Here is a 22423-nt window from a genome sequence, read left to right as displayed (position 1 = left end):
ACATTTTTAATGCAATTTTAAAAATGATTATTGAATAATGATACTTGAGTGTTTACTTTTGACTTCTGTAGTAAGTGTCATTATGTAGAACAGTTTGTACCCAGGCAGAGCCTTGTGAAACAAAGAATGTAACCCTTAGCAATCAGGATAGATTATAAACATAAACTGAGACAGCAGAATCATGGCCTTATCTGAATGCTGTGTTCCAGTTCTGCTCAGTGGATGTTGGAAGAATTTAAATGAGGAGGAGAATCAAGAAAATTATGTAAAGAAAAAAGAAATATAAATTTATTTTGTTTTAAATTAGAAGGGTGTAAAGAAAGACTAAATCTATTTTCAAATTAAAATTATTCTAAAGTAAGTTTTGTTTTGTTTTGTTTTTTTAAGAGCAATGTCCAGGAGTTTTTTTTATTGTTTGACTAACAGAACGAAACCAGGCAGAGAAGTCCACAAGGAAATGATGGTCATACTTCATTGCTGCTTGCCATTTGGTCCTTCATCTTCCTAGCACTTATTGTATTTCCTTTGAAAGATTTTAGACATTTATTTAATCACAAATGCAATCCAAGTATGAATAAATAAATGTATTATTTTTTAGGAACCCCCACCCCCATGTTCCTTTAAATAGAAGAAGATGCTAAATGTCTCTTCATAGTTTGTTTGGCCATAGTTGTCCCACCTATAGTTTGAAAAACAGTCTGAAATCCTTTCCTCATTCCATTAAAGAAATCCTGGGGAAGAAGTTCTATTGATATTGTCCATAGTCTCCAAAAGGTGAGGATGGTAACTGGGCTGAAGGCTACTGCAAGGGGTCTTCAGGAAATGGAGGATAATTGGGAAATTGGGCAGAGGCAAATCTTGTCAAGGAGACACCAGCTCCTTCATGGCCACTGGTCCGTTTCTTGCTGCCAGTATGGCTCCTGTTAAGGCACCGCTCATGATGGAGTTCCAGGGATCTTCTTTCCCTCTGACTTGAACCATACTGCAGTCAGTCATGGAAAACAGACCTTCCCTAAACAGCAAAGCTACCTCTCAACTGCAGAGCCCTGGTTTTAATAGCTGTCAAACTCCTTCCTAGTCTGTGGTTTACTCCCACTGGAGAACTGCGAAAACCTTTGATTACCATCACCTATGGTTCTCATCTTAAAGGCCCCACCACAGTCATCCACAATTTGCACGCATACTCTTGTACCTTGACTCCATGGTCAAAATAAATTTTCATATTCAGTTTAATCTAGGGACATTGTTGATTACATTTTAGATGACAGTTTGGTATCTGACTGAGATGAAGAAACCACATGACGGATTTACTGGTTGCTGTTTTGTACTTTGTGATTTTAGCCCGTAGTCAATTTTAAAGGTCTGCTAGTTAGAAGGTGCTGCCTCTCTACTACTGTGACTAAAACCTTTTTGACTTTAATTTTATCTCTGTTCAAAGAATTAACACCTTTTCAAAAGCTCTACAATCACATTGAAATTACTTTTAAAGAGAAGTTAGCTCTAGGTTTTACTTAAAAGACAGATTCTTAAACTTTTAGATATCAGTTAAGGTCTGTACATTTTATTGCATTTTATATGCATTGGATAAATTCAGTTTTAAAATGTGACAAATCTTGTTTGAACGGAAAGAACCCTCAGTGAGCAGAATTGTTGCACCCTAGTGTGTACTTTAATTTGGAATTTTCAGAATATGAATTTGTTTAGCATTGCCACAAACAAACAGAATGCTTATCTATACAAGTCCCCCATCCTAAAGAAGAACTTTGAATTTGGGTATCTATGCACAAACAGAAAGAGAGGATTTTCCTGCTAGTCCTTTGATATAATGTGGTTATTAGCTGCTTGATTTTATTTTATTAAATTTAAAAAATTTTCGGCCACACTGTGCAGTTATCAGGATCTTAGTTCCCCAGCCAGGGATTGAGCCTGTGCCATCAGCAGTGAAAGCCCAGAGTCTTAACCACTGGACTGCCAGACAATTCCCTTAGCTGCTTCATTTTAAAACTTTATAGAAGAATGTGTTTTGGGGCAGACATGTTGGTAAATCTGTTTCTGTTGCCAAGAATACAAGAGGACAACCCAACCTTACATCGTGGTGAACCTCATTTATCATCCTGTCACTGCACCATCTTTTTCCAGTTTCATCCTGGACCAGGATTTCATGGCACAGAAAGAAACCTGGGCATCAAACCATAACATATGAGCAAGTGGATGGCCCAAATGTTTGAGAGCATAAACATGCCTCTCTCACTGGGCACCAGTTGAGAGGGTTGAAGCCCATTCATTGTAATTGCAGTTCAGAGTAGAAGAAGAAACTGTGCCCAGATGAGAAACAATTTGAATGTTTGTGTGGATTTGGATTTTAATAGCTCTGTCACGTTCCATCACTGTTTGCTTGAGCATTTCCCTGATATGTTCTCCCAACACTGAGGCCATTTCTGCTTCTTTCTTGATATCACTCGTTGTTTTCAAAATGTGGTTTTCCATGCTCTCTTCTCCAAACAGTCTCAGTTAGGTTTGAAATTTAATAAATGGTCAGTAAAAATATAGCCCCCTAGAAGCTTAAGTCCTGAAATAATATTTGAGATGATTTAGTGTAATATTTACTTACTGTAACATTTTTCTGTCCTTTTTAGTTCTCACTCATCTGAAGATGCATCTCAGTCTTCGCTAAAATTTTATTCTTTTCAAAATTAATATTGATAGTGTCATTAATTTCTAAACCTGAAGGACACTAAGTACCATTTTTTTACATAAAGAAAAGACATACATGGAAGGAGTTTGTAATGTTGAGCCATGAACGAGTGATAAATATAGTCTGTTAATGAGACTGTACAGGACGACACTACTGTCATGAGAGACAGAGTGTGCCTTACATAAGGGCAAAACTGCTGGTCTTCCAGTGACACATTCAACACTGTGATCGGGGGTGACAAAGAGGTGGACATGGCAAACTTTGAGACATATGCTAATAACACACTACCCAGAGATATCTAGGGTGGGTACCTACTGTGATATCATCAACTGGAAATGTGCACTTTGGTACTGTCATAGAGTGTTGGCATAACCCTGCTGTTTGTATCTAGCTGTTTAAGACATTGAGGACGAAGCAGTGAATCTTACTAAGGGAGAAAACAAAGTGATGCAATCAAAATTAAAAGTTATTTCAGATACTATTGCTGGTTGCTAATTGTTATAGGTTATCCTATCACAAATTTAGTATATAGTATATATACATACATTTGTTCATTTCACTTTTGATAATGTTACCTTATTCAACATATTTAAAATTTAATCCACCAAAATTCCTTCCAGAAGAGTCTCCTTTCTTATTATTTTAATGCCCTTATGATATATCATTGTAACTACAATAAAATTAATTAAACAAGGAGTCTATTAGACTGAGGTGGCTCTGATGCCTCGGCAGCCTACTAAGCAAGCCAAAACCTAAGCCAGAATCAATGCACCAGAATCCAAAAAAACCCCAAAAGAACAACCGATCACAAGTAGCCCGCTTTTCCAAATAGGGCAACTGCTTAAGTATAGCCAATCGAATAACGTATTTGTTTTTCTTCTGCATCTTCTCTATGAAAACCTTTTTCCTAGCTTCTGTCATCAGGGAGCTCCTAACCATTTTTGGTTTGGTGCTGTCCAGTTTGAATCGGCTTGCATAAATAAACCTTTGAAAAAGTTTTATGTGCCTCAGTTTACCTTTTAACACTACCTATACCTCTAATACAAAAGGAACCTTTTCCTGAGAGCTTTCAACTTTTTCTCTTTCACCTGGGAGGTAGATCTCTCCGACTCTGTTTTGTCCTTATAAGTTATAAATCTATGAGTGTTGGTGTCTATCCATTACCATAATAGAATCTGAGCATTAATATTTATTGGTGGGCATTCCCAATTTACAAAATCCAAAATTTATTTTCATAACCTAGCTTACAGTGAGTGTATTAAATGAGTACAAGTTTTAGTGGCTTGTTGGTTTAATAGGCTCAATTAGTAGAAAAGGATAACTGGATAGCTATCAAAAGCATCTTACCTTAAGGGTTAGAATGGGGAAGTAATATGCCTTACTACTCAGAAATTCTTTTATTAATATCTTAGTAATCTCCTTCATGACATCACTTATTCCCATTTCATTTCTTCTCTTTGGGTATCTCCTTTGACTCTCCTAAAACAATATGGTTAATTTTATAGAGGGGATTCCTAATTTCATAAATTCTTTAAAATAGTATCGGGCAGTGTAGTGACCTGGCTTTTCTCACCTCTTCAGTCTCTCTTCCCACCATTGCTTCGAAGAAGTTTGCAATCCTACACATTGAAAACCACTTTCAGTTCCTGGAATGGACCTTGGTTCTTTCAAGTTTTATGACTTTATTTATATTGTCCATATTCTTGGAAATATTCTTATCCTCCTATTACAATGGGATAGCTTTCTGACATTCTTTGAAGGTTTAGTGAAACCATTATTTTTATTTATTTATTTTTTTTGGAGTTCTCTGAGTTTACTTCTTCTGGCCTGAGATAGGTACTCTTTCTATGTGCCTACTTAATGCTTACATATTTCATAATAGTCACCTTTTAGATGTTTTGATTCACTTACTATTCCAACAACCCTATTGAGTGAACAACTATAATTGTTATCAGCCTCTTCTTATACATGAGGAAACTGAAGCAAAAAACAAACAAACTAGTACTTGCCTAAGGTCTTACAGCTAGTAAGTGACAGAATGAGTTTTGAAGACAAAAGGTCTAGTAGCATCACTATACAAACCAGCGCTGTCCAATAGAAATCTGAGTTACAAATGTGACGTAATTCATAAATTTTCTGAAGAATACATTGAAAAAGTAACTGGTGAAATTAATTGTGTTAATACATTTTGTTTAATACAATATATCCCAAATAACATTTCAAGCATAATCAGTACAGTATTAAAAATTAGTATTAAAAATGAGGTATTTTATACTTTTTATACGAGGTCTTCAAAATGCAGTGTGTATTTTATACTTACAGGATATCTCAATTTGGGCTAGTGTTTTAAAGTACATGTGGTTAATTTCTACCCTCAGTTGATAACACAAGTCTTTACTCTTAATCACAGTACTGTACTTCTCTTTGTATGGAAATAGTTTTATTTGCCTGTATCCCCCATTGAACTCTGAACTCCTTAATGAGTGAGGATGTTTTGTATCTCTAACACATAGAATAGGTATTTCCTGATACATAGCACAAACTTAATGAATATTTATTGAATTTTGTTGCTGAAGTACATTGTTAAGTTGAAATTTCAAGAGATTCAAAATAAATGACCAAGTGCATACATTTGCCACTCTTGAGCAGATCATGAGAGAAAATTGAGACGACATCCAGGAAGACAGTTGTATCTTTCAGGACAACAGGATACATGTCAGGTTCCATTTTAAGAACGTATGTAAATGCTGAATTTCACTAAAATCATTATAAAATAATAAATGAAAACATGGCCTAAAAGTGTCACAATTTTTTTTATTATTATAGAATACTGTGTTTTGTTACATTTTTTTAGTGAAAAAGGGGGTCAGAATTAACATTGTATCATCATGTTTGGTAAAATCATGAGTGGAATCATGCCTCATGCATTGTAGATACCTAACAAATACTTTCTAATCTGATTTTTTTGAGCCAGGGGTAGTAACCTCAACTCCTACAGGTATTTATTTATTTATTTGAAATCCGATCCAACTTGCCATCAGTTTGGACAAGCTGGGACAATTTCTCAAAATGAACTCCACTATAGTCAAATTGTTCTCCCCAAATGAAAGAAGCTTCCCTTGATGTTAGTCAAAGAGTGAGGGCTCCTTGACTCAGAACCAGATGCAAGCTTAATACCAGCCTTCCATTTCAGCTCAATTACATTCTTGGCAGCCTATGAGGCTCATGGGGTAAACTTTTTATAACAATTATCAATATCAGCCTATTTTTCAGAATGGGCAAGAATAAACTTCAATAGCTCCAGGATGAGTTTTCAGTCTTCCAAAGGTTCTCTCTGGCTAACTGCCATGGAGAACATTGTAGGAGCATAAAGAGTGCAGTTTTATGTAACACTCTAGAAATCAGTTAACTTTATGTTTAGTTAGATTGTGAAGATTTTATCAAGCTGAATTAACTATTTAATGCTGTTTTAGGGTACCGTTTCTTTTTGTGAGATATGGAAAATGGTCATTTTCTTGTGATATTTTATATACAGGACTGCAGCTGTGTGTGTGTGTGTGTCTCTGTGTGTGTGTGTTTGTGTGTGTATGTGTATGAGTATTAACTAGCAATGTTTAGAGGTTGGCCTGCCATTGACTCTGTCATGAAACTATCATGGATGAAAGAGAGAGAGCATCCTACTGATGGGCTACAGGCTCAGTAAGAACCCGGAACTTTTGGATGTGTTTATTGGGGTAGAAATTTTTGTTAGGAGTAGAATTGATATTCAGGGTGATTTGAAATGATATTAAGTTCTTAAACCCAGGAATGGCTAAATCCCGTCATTATCCAGCATTCTTTATATTTTGTAACATGAAGTACATTATTATACAAGGAACTATTAATTATAAACACACACTACTCTATTATTCACTGAATGTCCATAACCACAAAAGTGAAATTCTTTCTTCAATTGTAATAGGGCATTTAGATTTCTTTCAAAGTTTAAGTGAAAACTTTCCTTTCCTTAAAAATCTAAATTTTAACACCATGCTACTCTAAAAACTAAAGCAAATATTTTATATAAAAGAGAAGAGGGTGAGAAGCCATAAGTATCCTCTTGCCTCTCAGCCAGGCTTTAATGTGTTCAAGCCACGGAGGCAGGAATTAAAAAAAGGCACCAGAGGGCTTCCCTGGTGGCGCAGTGGTTGAGAGTCCGCCTGCCGATGCAGGGGACACGGGTTCGTGCCCCGGTCTGGGAAGATCCCACATGCCGCGGAGCGGCTAGGCCCGTGAGCCGTGGCCGTTGAGCCTGCGCATCCGGAGCCTGTGCTCCGCAACGGAAGAGGCCACAGCAGTGAGAGGCCCGCGTACCGCAAAAAAAAAAAAAAAAAAAGGCACCAGAGACCACATGGAATCTCTTCTTAGGAATTCAACCACAGAGATTCTGGAAGCATAAGAAACAGCAATATCTCAACCATGACCTTTGAACATAGTGACCCCTCACATTAGTAATTGTTTAATTTGGTTTATACAAGTATAGTTATTAAATATGGAGTGTCTTCAAGGAGATACCACACCTCTTTCAATAAATACAAATTATAGTTTACAATATGCCCCAAGAGTAGTGCACCATCATTTTTATAAAATGTTAATATATGCCCCTATTACTAGAAAAAAAGAAAAAATATGGTGTAAATAATCACAATTGAGGTTTTGTGAAATATTTCATCATAGTAAAATATCTGAATATCACTACAGTAAATGTAAACAGTCAAATATGTTTAGCTTTGTTTAACAATCATAACTTTTTGCTGATGGATCAGTTTTAGTGAAATTTGTGTTAGAGTCTTTGAAGCATATTTTGAAATACAGCATATCTTTTAATCTTTATGTGAATTGGTTTCATTTACTAACATTTGGAGGAGATCTCTTATTCTGAGGGAATCTGATGGGAATTCTGATGAGTGTTTGAAAAGTGGTAATTGTGGCACTTTGGGAAATGCTGGGAGAGGGCCAACCGGAGGGCCACAGGTGCTTTTCCCAGCCAGCAAGGAGGCTTAAAAGCAAGAAAGCTTTCTAGCACTGTGCCAGGAGTTGAGCTAGGGCCCTCAATAAAAGGGAATTGGATTTATCTGTAGATAAATATAACATTTCTTTGTTCTTTTCTATTTAAAAGATATACACGTTGTGATATATACTTCTAAAAAAACTCTATCTGTCCTACAGAGAAAGGGGTCCAGGGAACTCCTTCCACCTCCAGTTTATTAATACTACATTAAAAATGTGTATTACTTTTAAGAAATTTAAACATGACAGTTAAAATACAAACATTAAACTTATAAACAATCAAAAATTATGCAAAAGAAATACAAATACTATGAAATTCTACTTCTGCAAAATCTTGGGTAACAATCTGAAGGTGGAAATCTTGATGATATACAACCTTTAATGAAGTTTCAGAATCTATTTCTGCTACTGCAAAGAAATGTCATCATCAACAGTACAGAAATAAAAATTTAATAATTCAATGCATGTTGCATAAAGAAATATTTTGCAGCCATTAAAAATGTAAAATAATATGAAAGAATCTAGCATAACCTTTTCTATCATTAGGGTTAAAATTGGTGTACAAAAGTTCATCCAGTCTGATTTAAAATGCTTAATATAAAAAGATAAAGCTAATTGTATTATCTTTGTCAGGGTTTTCTAGAGATACAAGACCAATTTTCTTCCTATCTATCTATCTATTATCTCTCTATCTATCTATCTATGTAGCTATCTAGAGGGAGAAGGAGAGAGAGGGCGGGAGGGAAGGAGGGGGAGGGAGAGAGAAAGAGAGAGAGGGAGGTTAATTTATTATAGAAATTGGCTCATACAGTGATGGAAGTCAAGAAGGCCCACAGTCTTTCATCTGCAAGCTGGAGAACCAGGAAAACTAATGGGTTTCATTCAGTCTGAGTCCAAAGTGCCACAGGACCACTGATGTCTGAGGGTAGGAAAAGAGTTGCCCCAACTCAAGCAAAAAGAGCAAATTCACTCTTCTCTTGCCTTTTTGTTCTATTCAGACCCTCATTTGAATGGATACTACCCACCTACATTGGTGAGCTTCTTTACTCAGTCTTTCTCAAATGCTAATCTCTTCCAGAAACATCCTCACAGACACACCAAGAAAAAATGTTCTACCACCTATTTGGGAATCCCTTTGCCCAGTCAAGGTGACACATAAAGTGAACTATCACAAGAACTCATAGAATTTTAATTTCTTTTTTAATATTTTCATTAATTTCTAAAGTAAGTTGTGTTACCATTTAAGTCATAAATACAGGGGAAGGATTCTTCAAAGATGGGTCTAAGTAGGAATTTATCTCCCTAACTAGACAATAATTGTACTGGCAGAATCTGTCTGATATAACCCTTTTGAAACTCTGGAGTCTGTTGAAGGTTTGTAACTTCCAAGGGGAGGGTTTGGATAGCAAATTGCAGATAACAGTCAATTTCAACTCTTGGTACAGTACCAGTTACCCTTCCTTCACACCTCAACCTGGGAAAGGAGGCAGTGCACATGTTACAGGAGAACCTTGCAGGAGCTAGAGTGGACAAAAAGCACCCTGTCTTCCTTTGGAGATCAGTGTTCTATTTGCTGATTGTTGCTTCTGATCACAGAGGTGCAGAGAAAGAGGTGGTGGTCATTGTTGTTATACCTACCCCACTGTTGTAAGGTCCTCTCCTTTTGGCCGAAGTGACTTCTAGTGATATTTAAAGGGCCAGCACCTTCCACCCCTGCCCCCTCCCTCTTTTTATTCTTTTTCTCCTTTCGGGAGCCAAACATTGAAGACTGATATATTTAAAATCAACTGCATATATATAGGGCAATTAGAAAGTCACTACACATGCCTAGGGAAAAGCACAGGATCAAAAAAGACCTGAAAAAACCCTAAACTTACACCTCAGTGATCTTCAGCACAGAAACAGCCTATAGCAATCAAAAACAAAAAATAAAAAATAAAAAAACAGAAAACCCTGAGGAAGGAGGAGAATCTGGTTTCCAGAGTTACCACACTACTACATTTAAATGAACAATTTTCAACAAAAACTAAAAAGGCTTAAAAAGTATAGCCTATTCAAAGAGAAAAAAAGTAAATTTGTTAGGTCACAAATTAAGTTTCAGTGGATTTTAAAATGTAGATATCATACAAAATATCTTCTCTGATCACAATGGGATAAAGTTAAAAATCAATAACAGAAGAAACACTGGAAAATTCACAAATTTGTGGAAATGAGACAACACACTGTTTAAAAATTAATGGATCAAGGCAGAAATCACAAGGGCAAGTGAAATATACTTAGATATAAATGAAAATGAGAACACAGCATGCCTCTAAATATATTGGATGCAGTGAAAGCAGTGCTAGGGGAGAAGTTTATAAATATCAGCAGTTACATTAAGAAAAAAAGAAAGCTTTCAGATCAACAACCTAATTTTATAACTTAATGAACTAGAAAAAGAAGAAAAAACTAAACCCAAAGCTAGAAGAAGGAAGGAAATCATAAAAGAGCAGAGAAAAACAAAATAAATAATAGAAAAAACCCCAGTGAAACCAAAAGTTTATTCTTCAAAAAGATCAACAAAATGGACAAAGTTTTAAGGATTTCCCTGGAGGTCCAGCAGTTAAGACTTCGTGCTTCCACTGCAGGGGACACGGGTTCGATCCCTGGTTGGGGAAACAAGATCCCTCATGCCATGCCAACCTTTAAATAGATGGACTATTTAGAAAGAAATAGAAAGATAGAGAAAATATTCAAATCACTAAAATCAAAATGAAAGTGGGGACATTACTAGTGGTTCTACAGAAATAAAAAAGGATTTAAGAGAGTACTATGAACTAGTGTACATCAACAAATTGGATAACCTAGATGAAATGTACAAATTCCTAGAAACATAAAGCCTACCATTAATAAATGATGAAGAAATTAAAAATCTGAATAGACGTATAACTAGTAAGAAGATTGAACCAGTAATCAAAAATCTCCTAACAAAGAAAAGCCCTGGATCTAAATGCTTCAATGGTCAATTCTACCAAACTTTAAAGAAGAAATAGCATGTATCCTTAAAGAAAATATGAATAAATGGAAAGATATACCGTATTTATGGATTGGAAGACTTATTAAGATGTAAGTACTATTCAAAGTGATCTACAGATTCAATGAAATCCTTACTAAAATCCCAGCAATGTTTTTTGCAGAGGAGAAAAAACCATTCTAAATTTCATACGGAATCAAAAGGGACCATGAATAGCCAAAAGAGTCCAGGACAAGGGAACAAATTTGGAGGACTCAAATTTCCTGATTTCAAAACTTACTACAAAGCTACAGTAATCAAAACAGTGTAGTACTGGCATAAAGAAAGACATATATAACAATGGAATAGAATAGAGAATCCATAAATAAACCTTAACATGTACGATCAAATGATTTTTGGCAAGAGTGCAGAAATATTCATTGGAGAAAGGACAATTTTTTTGACAAATGATGCTGGGAAAACTGGATATCAACATGCAAAATATTGAAATCGGACATTTACTTAACACCATATACAAAAATTGTATATGGTGTTAGGTAAATGTATATGTTGATGTACACTAGTTCATAACTCAGAATGGAACCATGACCTAAATTGAAAACTTAACACTATAAAAATCTTAGAAGAAAACATAGTACAAAATCTTCACAACATTGGATTTGACAATGATTTTTTGTGTATGACACCAAAATCACAGATGAACAAAAGGAAAAATAGACAAATTGGGCTTCATGAAAAATTTTTTTAAATGTACACCAAAAGACACTATCAACCGAGTAAAAGGTAGCCCACAGAATTGGAGAAAATATTTGAAAATCATGTATCTGATAAGGGATATCCAGAATATTTAAAGAACTCCTAAGACTCAAGCACAAAAACACCAAACAACCAGATTCAAAAATGGGCAAAGAACTTGAGTAGACACTTTTCTAAGGTATACTAATTGTCAATAAGCATATAAAAAGATGCACAAAACCACTAAACACTAAGGACGTGGACATGCAAGTCAAAACCACGATGCGATATCATCTCACATGCATTAGTGTGGTTTCTGTACAAAGCAAAACAAGCAAGCGAACAAACTCAGAAAATAATGAGAGTTGGCAAAGATGTGTAGAAATTGGAATCCTTGTGCACTACTGGTGGGAATGTGAAATTGTACAGTCACTGTGGAAAACAATATGGAGGTTCCTTTAAAAATTAAACATAGAATTACCATATGATCCAGAAATTCCACTTCTGGGTATATCACCAAAAAAATTGCAAGCAGAGTCTTTAAAAGATATTTGTGCATCTGTGTTCATAGCAATATTATTCACAATTGCTAAAACATGGAAACATTTCAAGTTCCCACCGATGAATGCTATGTACATGCAATGAAGTACTATTTATCTAAAAAGGAAGGAGACTCTGGCATTAGCTAGAACTTGAATGAATCTTGAAGTCATTATGCTAAGTAAAATAAACCAGTCACAAAAAGACCAATACTGTACGATCCCCCTTATATGAGTAGCGGAAATCATAGAGACAGAAAGTAGAATGGTGATTTCCAGGGACTGAAGGAAGAGGGATTAGTGAGTTACTGCTTAATGGATATAGAATTTCCGTTTTGCAAGATGAAAAAAGGGTTCTGGAGATGGATAGTGGTAATGATTGCACACTGATATAAAGGTACTTAATACTTCTGACTGTACACTTATAAAGATGGTAAATTTTATGAGTATTTTAACATAATAAAAAATTGAAAAAAGAACATAATTACTTTTTAAGTAAACACACACATGTATTAATCTTTGATATGATGACATGGGGTCTCGTGTAAGAGTAGGAGGGCTCGGTTAAGCTTCCTCCATTATCATGGTCCTTTCGACCCTTTAGAGGTTACCACTCCATCCTTGCTGAGCTTCAGAGGTGGGTCTGCCTGCACCAGTCAAGCTGGGACTAGCTCCACTGTTAGCCAGACGCTCCCTTGGTTTCTGACCAGATTCTGATAGCTGACACTGATAAAGCAGAGAGAAACAACCTACAGAACAGACATGGAGGTATCTGCTCCTGATTTTGCCATGTTCAGGTCTCAGTTACTTCCCATAATGAGACATTGCAAGGGCTTTCAGGAGTTACCCCTTCAACTCCTGCGTCTGTGTTCAGGACACCAGCCAGCACTGGGCGGGTTTTGTGCGGAAGGGGTTAGAGATCAGGTAGTAGCATCTTCTGGAGCAGCTGTTTCAACACTCAGTGACAAATTGTACTTAAAATCTGTCCCCCATCAGAATTCTGACCCCACCATTCTCTTAATCGTCTAATGTTAGTCCTGTTAACTAAGTTCCCTGAGGCTCAATTTTCTCTAATATAACAAGAGCCATTACTGTGAGAATTAAATAAGTATAAATGCCTAATAAAATTCCTTTCTTATTGTCGAAGTTAATAAATGTCGTTTTTTAATATGCCACAGAACTTTATTTTATTTTGCTGACTAAATTTTAGTTGCCATTTTCTCCCCTTTATATTTCCAAGGAACATGGTAAACACTTAAGTAGTTGTTTGATTATTCTAACAATACAGTGAAAAATTGTGTTTATTATTTTGTTAATTGTTTATCAGAATACTTGATAAGGACAAAAAATAGTGCGTGTTTTCTATATTATATCTCATCTGTAAACAAATTGCATACTAGTTTGTCGTATTTTTGCTTCCAGCTGTGCCCTAGAGCAAATGTTATGAGGGTGAAATGGGGTAGGATTTACAGATGTGGCTCTTATCTGCTTAGTGATGTCTATAATGTCATATTAGAAAGAGGGACAGGAAGGTTCATCATTTTGAAGCAGAAACATGCAAGGTATATTATGTTTTATAAAAGATCATGGGAGACAAAAAAGGTGAAATAAAATGCTTAAGGAGAGACATCTGTTCTCACTGATTCTTTAACTCACTTTAAACTTGGAGAAACAAAGCAAAGTGACAGTTAACTCTTGTGTTTTGTCAGGCCTAGATCTTTAGCTCTTGTATAAAAGTAAGCAAGCAAGCTACCATCTGTGCAAACAGGTGGCTTGAATGATGTGGAGTATTAAAAAAATCATCTTTGGAGCAATGGCAAGGAATAGAGAATTTAAGAAAACTCAAAAGAGTTTCTTTAGTAAGATGAGAAATGTGAACTATTGATTGTGTGAGTGTTAGAAGATAAAATGTGGAAATTAAAATGTGGAAATATTTGTCCAAAAGGCTCCTCATGATACACATATTCCCATAGTAATTCTATCATCAGTGCGCTTACCCCAAGCAGCAGATGGCGCACTATTACCCTTGTGGCTCCCTCAACAGAGTAACTGAGGCCATCTTGGAAACAGTAGTAGGGAAGATGCCTTATGCCACAGCATAACTAAGGTATTGCTCACCCTTGACTTACTTATGACTTAGTAGTCACTCTCCTAGCTTCATAAAGGAGGTTCTTGAAGCCTTGAGGCTGAGTGGAAAGAAAAGAATACACAGACTGGAGGGTCAGCTTAAGGAACCAGTATAAACATCAGTTATTAGTTGACAGACAGCCAATGTTGCAGAAATTGGACTGGATTTGGAATCCTCATCCAGGAATTTAATTGCTGATTTCTCAGTGTTTTCACCTAACTTCCTGTGGCTTTATTTTTGAGAAAATGAAGGGATTAGACAAGGTGACCTCCTTGGTTCCTTCCAGCTCGTCAAAATATTTTAGAGCCAATTAGATTGTCAACATTATTTTTAGGACTCCTTTTATAGAAACAATCTATGAAAATTACTGATAAAGCAGTTAGGTACTCATATATCTGTATGACTAATGTTAAATATTCATAGTTTACTCACGATCTACTGTGTGTAGATCCCTGCATTAACAGAAGTGAGGATGAGAAGGTTCAAAGTAAAGGAGAAGATGAATTATAGGTAGCAACCATAATGCAGAAACAAACCATTTTTGTTTCAAAGACGTTGAAGAATTTAGCATTATTTCAAATAGTGGGAACAAATACCAGGTAAATATCACGTATATATATTTTTTCTATTCTACCAACAGTTTTGTTTTTAAAGCCAAAATAAATCTAAAAATGTATATTTTAAACTTTTGGCATCTCAGCCATCTCTTCTTTGGTCTTTACATTTTTTGATTTATTTATCTTTTAATAAGAACTTTATTGAGATAAAATTCATGTACCATAAAATGCACCCCTTCAAAGTATACAATTCATTGTTTTTTAATATATTCATAGAATTGTCCAACCATCGCCCCTATCTATTTCCAAAACATTTTCACTGCCCCCCCATACTCATTAGCAGTCATTTCCCCTTTCCCTTTCCCCTTCTCCCCTGACAACCACTAATCTACTTTCTATTTCTATGCATTTTCCTACTTGGACATTTCCTATACATTGAATTATATAACATGTGGCTCTTTTAGATTTGCTTTTTTCAGTTCGATTGTTTCCAAGCTTCATCCCTCTTGTAGCATGTATCATCAGCTCCTTTATTGACAAATAATGTTCTGCTGTATATCACATTTTAAAATCTATTTATTAGTTTGTGATATTAAGTTGCTTTCCTTTATCATTGGCTTTAGATCTTAATATTATTTTATTTCTTACATTATTGAGTGAATAATTAACCCTTGGAACTTCCTTCTATTCTTCTTGCCTAGTTATCATCAAATGTGTATGGTGATTTTACAATGCACAAAACGGAAAGATTTAGAAATTAATTCAATGAGACACATAAACACAAACTATATACTCGGTTCTATTCTAAGTAATGTGGTAAATAAGGAAATTTGAATATTTCCTTTTAGAAAGAGTATGTGCACTTTTTAATGATTAATGACAATATCTGATAAGGATGGAATATAGGTTGAGTGGAGAATTATTTTTTAAAATGCTAGTTAAATCATCATAATCAGGGCTTCCCTGGTGGCGCAGTGGTTGAGAGTCCGCCTGCCGATGCAGCGGTGCCCCGGTCCGGGAAGATCCCACATGCCGCGGAGCGGCTGGGCCCGTGAGCCATGGCCACTGAGCCTACGCGTCCGGAGCCTGTGCTCCACAACGGGAGAGGCCACAACAGTGAGAGGCCCGCGTACCGCAAAAAAAAAAAAATCATAATCAGCTTTGCTACCTCCATCATCAACAAAGCCAGGATCACTCATTGGGCACATACGCTGTATAAGATATTGCATTTTTTGGCATACATTGGAGTGTTTTATATTCAAACAACTTAATTGGGACATGGTTTTTTCTTATTCCAAATTAGAAGAGTAAATTACAGATAGCTAATGTAACCAGACCCAAAATTAAATGCTTAGGAATAAGAAGAGTCAGGTTTTATCCTAAATCTCTAAAACATACTCCATATATATGTGCGTCAGTGTGTGTATATATATATAATATAGTATTATATACTGTGTAATATATATTACACTATACATACTTACATATTGTACTATATAATATATATTACACTATGTATACTTATATACATACATGTACTATAAATATACAATATATACGTGTATTTTATATATTTATATAAATTATATACTTGAAAAGGAATCATGGTGGAGGGACGGACTTTGAACTTATCCATGATGTTTATTTTCAAGATTTGGTTGATCAGAATTGGGGTTGAGATCAGTGGTTTGAGGAAAAGAATCACAGTAATAAAAAGCATCCTTTCCACTGCAACGCTGTGGTACCACTCAATGATTTTAAATCGTATGTTTAGAGTTTATCCTTATTGGCAAGACTCATTTGTAATTTCAGTCCATTCCTTGGCACATCTGGTCTCAACAACTCGACAGGAGAGTTGAAACTTTGATGGAGATTTGTGATTCTTCCAGGACATACATGTGCATCTCCTCAGCAGTATCAGATTGATCTGTTGCCAACATGTTTTCTCCCCTCTCAGGAGAATGAATCTCTGACTACACATGCTGGCAAACCCACACATTCCTCCTGGCAAGCTTCCCCAGTGGGCCACAGAAAGTCTTATGCTTTCAGGCAAAATCATTTTTCTCTAAGGGAAGTGTGACTTGGGAATATGGCAAGGCCCCAAATAACCTGGAAAGTTTCCTCAGAATTTTAACAATTACTGAAATATATTTCCTTTTATGGACCCATTCTTCTGCTACAAAGTACCCATTACACACACACACACACACACACACATAATCAATTGTGCTGCACTTTCCTGCATGATAAAATGCCAGTTTATGGTAAGTTTGGAGAGGCATTGTTTTTGTTGTAAATAACACCCTTCATAAATAAAATCAGTCTTCATTAATGCACATACACTGTATAATAGATCTGTTACCTATTTCACTTATCCAAACTTGACCTTTTTCTGGCATCCACAGAATGATTTCTTTTTTTTAAATCAACGCATACCCAACACTCAGCAGGAGTGGACATGAGATTTAGTCCTGTGCCTGTTAGTACATCACATACGCCTAACACGCAGGGCAAGAATGTTTACCTGGCCCAATCAGGACCAGAGACAGCAGCGAAGCTCTGATTGAGTATCCTAGAAAAAGAATCTTAATTTTTCCTGTTGGGCTTGAAAGTGAGAGGCCATGAGGTTTTGGTGATATTTGGATCATGAAGGGAAAGCCTGTCTGAATAGAGCCATCTGAAAGAAAACTATAAGATAGTACACTTGGCCTGATGACATTTGAGCCCTTGCATCAACTGGTACCTTGAAGCCAGACATACAATAAAATACATTTTAGACTTAAATCCGTTTGGGTCAGGTCTTCCAATACTTGAAACAGAAATAATCCTTTACTTTTCTCCCAATTCCTACCCTTATATATAAAATAGTAACAACTTATCCATGTGTTCTTATTTGATCAGTCTTCTCCTAAGAGCATGAATTAGTATAATAGCTGTTTACAGTTAGATAAATTTCATCTTAAGCATATGACAGAATATGATTAAGTTCATTATACAACTTGGACTCATCAGCATTTTTCTTTAATCAACTGAGTTTTTCTAATGAACTTTAACAGTGTTTAAAAAAGAAAAAAACAAACTAAATATCCTTGAGAAGTGATTTAATCCAAACTCAAAACCCAAAATTATTGCCCAAAGTTATTGCCTCTGTCCACTAAACTTAGCCATAGAACTAACTAGAGTTTTCTTATATTGGTAAATATCCTATAAGTGTTTTAATATATTTTATATTTCTGTTATAATCCCCAGAGTCTGATTGTCTTTCAGTATGTGAATTTTTAAGCAGTATTTTTGTCACTTATTTCAATATTTTTTCTGTTTAAATCAATGCAATACTTCCATTTCATTCAACTAAGTCAATTTCCTATTCAATTAAGTCTTACCTTATGGTTCAGTTATATACTACTTGGAGTGCAGTGATCAATTTTAATCTCTAGAGATTTAATTGAAAATGAAGAAATTGATAAAGGTATGCCATTATGCACTTGAAAAGTCACAGCATCTGTTGTTTAGATGTATGAATTAGTTGTACAACAAAAAAATTCTTCAGTGCTACTTTGTAAAACTATGTTCAGGACTAAAATATCTATATTTACTTTATTCTATTTTTTTTTTTTTTTTTTTTGCGGTACACGGGCCTCTCACTGCTGTGGCCTCTCCCGTTGCGGAGCACAGGTTCCGGACGTGCAGGCTCAGCGGCCATGGCTCATGGGCCCAGCCGTTCTGTGGCACATGGGATCCTCCCGGACTGGGGCACGAACCCGTGTCCCCTGCATCGGCAGGCGGACTCTCAACCACTGCGCCACCAGGGAAGCCCACTAATTTATCATTTTAAGAGAAGCAAAAGGGATACAAAACATGACGTACTTTGAGATCTCAACTGCATGTTTGTAAGGAAACACATTAAAATTTTCATAGTTATTTTTCCTTGGTATGTTGGCATTATACAAATTTTCTGTGTTGCACATATATTACTTTAAAATCAGAAAAGAAACAAAAGTTACTGCCTTTGATAATATACGTCTTTTTCTTTTGTTATCTTGAATGTTCTAATATTAAACATGACGAGAAAAACATTTTCATAGGATGAGAATCTGCCTAAGATAAACTGGCACTAGATAGGGAAAGGTAACAGATTCATCTCTCCATTCAACTAGAAGACCAATTTCAAGACATTGCATCTTGATAAGAAGGAATAGCCTTATCAAATATATTGGAGAGTAAACATGTTTGTCAGTGGAACAATGTCAATTGTTAATGGAAATTGACTAAAGTGTATGGACTGGCCAGAAAGGATCCAAGTAGCTAAATCTGCACAGATATAAGTATTATAGATAGTTAATTATATTTTATATATATATATATATATATAAAAAATACTATTTATATATTATAGATAGATAACAGATAGATAGCTAAATAGTGGATTTCAGAACTTTAAATGGCAGTCAGTGTTGCAAGATTAAAGCACAAATTGGATGTGTAGAGTTAATGTTAATTTTGAGTCTCTAATTTACAAGTTTGGTGCAAGATTATTTGATTTATGATTAAGTTAATGAAATGTCACTATGCAATTTGAGACCGTGTTATTAATGATGTAGAAATTAATTCTGAAATTAAAACCTTGAGAGAAAAAGGGGAGGTGTTTAGAATTGAGGAAGGATAACTTGTAAATGAGTAACTGTGAATGATCTAGGATTTTACTCTCCTTGTGTGTGTATATATATATATATATATGTGTGTATATATATATATATATATATATACACATATATATATATATAAACATGAAGCCTTTGGATCAGAGGCAAAGAGAGTTTGTGGTGAGGGCCAGATGGTACCTTCTCATATAGTGAGGTGCCTTACAGGAATGGAACTGCATAATAAGAAAACACTTACCTTGCATAGGATTGCTGGTGACCTGCCCATCCTCCAAATCTTCATTTGGAAGCTGAGATCAGCCCAGATTAATCTTTCCAGAATAAGGAAACATGAAGACAAGTTAGTGGCTAAAACAAAAACAAAATTAGACAAGAGAGGAGTGATTTAGATATTTTCCTAGACTCTTATTTTTTCCTTATATTTTGCAGTTTACATGTTACCTTAAAATAAGATCTGTTCTTTGTATGTGTCACTGCCGTGTAGACTTCTAGACTTTTAAGATCATAGAAACACAACCAACATTTATGTTCATTTCACATGAGCTGCTCAGTGAAGAGAAGGCATGAATCTGTTTGTCTTCTTTTTGCCTGCTGACTACAGTAGACTGGACCACTCAAGCAGAGATAGTTGAGTATATGAGTCTGGAGTTAAGAAAGCTTTGGTAAAGCCCTAGTGATTTCTGATGGTTTTAACTGAAGAAAGTTAAGAACCAGTTACAAGTGGTATTTATCTTACTGCTGTGCAAACAAATCTTCTGGTGGTAGAGGTATTTGAAATTCTAGAGAGTGGTGTTTAATTTTTCTCTTATGTGATTTTTGGCAAATAATCTAAAGAATGAAATGATCCTATGAAAACTGCTGCTATTCACATTTTAGCTACAGATCAAAAAAACATCATTTAGTTGAGTGACCATCAAGTGGAAAGGGCTGTTTACCACTGGAAGCTCCATTCATAGGATTGACATTTCCATATGAATTAATGATCATTACTTAGAATTATGACAACTTTTAAGTGAAGATGGCCTTTATTCTGGTTATTTTTTAGAAAAATGCATTTATTTTGTACATCTATCTTTATCCTAAATATTTACCAGGAATGCAAATCATTTTAAGGTAAATATATCTCTCATGCCAGATTGGAAAGCAAAAATTCTTTCAAGTAAATAGATATTTTGGGGATCCAAAAGTAATTCTTCTAGTGACATTGCAGTGATTGGTGACTAAACTAACATTTCTAAATATGGTAAGTAAAAAATATGATCTTTGAATGAAGCAAACAACCAACACAGAAGTCAGCAGATTTTTCTTTAAAGGATCAGAGAGTAAACGTTTTACGTTTTATGAGCTATATACTCTGTGCTGCAGCTACTAAAATCTGCCATTGTAGTGCAAAAGCAGCTACAATATGTAAATGAATAAATGAATAAACATGACTGTGGGCCAAATCTGGTGCACCTAAACTTAGGTTTGTAAGGTTGGGTTAAAGAAAAACTATTTTGCCACATGTTAAAATAGTAAGGAAGACCTCATTCAAGACTATTACAATAGAGGGTAGCCTATTGCAATAGAGGGAAGACAACTAAACTGAACTCTAAATACAGCAAAGATACCTAGGGATTTATAGCCAAGAAGCAAAGTGTGAGGCAGAGTACATGGAAAATTTCTAAGAGGACATATCAAGGGTAGTCACTAAGCTGACTTAGCAGGATTCTTGCTAGCAATGAACAGTCAAGGTCTAGTGAAGAAGAGGGGCCAGAGGTGACCAACTAAATTTTGGTCAAGAAGGGAGTCTTTGTCAATAGTGCTAAATGCATTTCTAAATAAAGTTATACGTGGAAAAATAAAATATAATTGATAAATGTAGTGAAAAGACTTAATCTTGTACCAGAAAAAAATATTTGTTGAGGTCTTTCAATGGGATAGGTGCCATATTGTGTACTATAGAAGTTATAAACTGAATACTAGTTCCCCCAAATTACCACCAAGATAACCTGTTAAACATGATGAAGCACAGCTGAATTTGTTGCTTACCTTCGTAAAGAAGATCTTCACCAAGAGTAAGTTAAAGTTCACCAAGAGTAAGCAGCATATTACCCAAAGGGAATGGTGAAAGAAAGATGTTTATGAGGTTTGGGGGGATCTGGTTTGACAGGTCTTTCAAGAAGTAGTGTTGATTAGGATTGGTTGAAATTTGAGTTGTAAAAGTTGAGGATTGGTGAATTTAGGGAGGGGAGGGTTTGGGAGAGACTCTTGAATATTAAACAGTCATTTGGTTGAGTTATGTATTGTTCTGAGAAAGAGATGTTTACTTCAGTGAGCATTAGTTGAGTAGTCTATTTTTCAAATAAATGGGTTTTCAGAAAGTTCCTGAAAAAAAAAAAGGGATGAAGGTATTTGCAACCTCATCTTACCAGCAAGAATTTTCTGAAATATTAAAGCCGTATTAATACAGACACTTGAATAGTAAATTCATGTTAATGTAGATTGTGGGATGTGTGGGTGTGGATTGTTTCAGTTCTGAAAGAAACAAGAAATAGGACCTTCTAGAATTTCTAAAGTAATTGAAAACCCAAAACAAACACATGAAAACTAAATAAAAATAGTAAAATTATTTGAAAGAAATTATATGATTAAATATTAAATGACTGGTCGAAGAGCTCAGAAAAGAGAGATACTGAGTGAGGACTTTAGAAGTGTCGGGAATCTAACCATGCTTTGGGAAACGTGGAAATTCTGGACAGGACCTGGCCATTGGTTACTGGGCATCATAAGGAAAATAGAGTGGGAGTGAAGTATGAGTTGTGTGGACAACTGTAAACAACAGATGATCAGAACTTCTTATAGGGTGTCAGGAGATAATAAGTAGGGAAATACGTGTTGAAGTCATGGAGTGAGTAACCTGAGTGTTATGATTGTTTTCAGAGCAAATGAGAGCATTCAAAGTGTTGTTTAGGATGTGTTAGACTATGTGATGGGAATAAACTAGAGGCATAGAGAACACTGAAAAAACTAAAACAATCTTCCAAGTGAGAGGCTTTATAGCCTC

At 35.4% G+C, this 22423-nt stretch overlaps 1 protein-coding gene and 1 pseudogene across 3 annotated transcripts in view; one reads left to right on the top strand and one right to left on the bottom strand.

Moving 5' to 3' along the window:
• DPP10 (dipeptidyl peptidase like 10) overlaps positions 1-22423 on the top strand; it is a 1290245-nt gene that overhangs the window by 918713 nt on the left and 349109 nt on the right. The window lies entirely within an intron of this gene.
• Positions 746-3634, bottom strand: LOC105748335 (mitochondrial import inner membrane translocase subunit Tim17-A-like; annotated as a pseudogene).

The sequence above is a fragment of the Orcinus orca genome, chromosome 7 (genome assembly GCF_937001465.1).
Source record: "Orcinus orca chromosome 7, mOrcOrc1.1, whole genome shotgun sequence".
Classification (NCBI taxonomy): domain Eukaryota; kingdom Metazoa; phylum Chordata; class Mammalia; order Artiodactyla; family Delphinidae; genus Orcinus; species Orcinus orca.
This window is presented reverse-complemented; position numbering and strand designations above follow the sequence as displayed.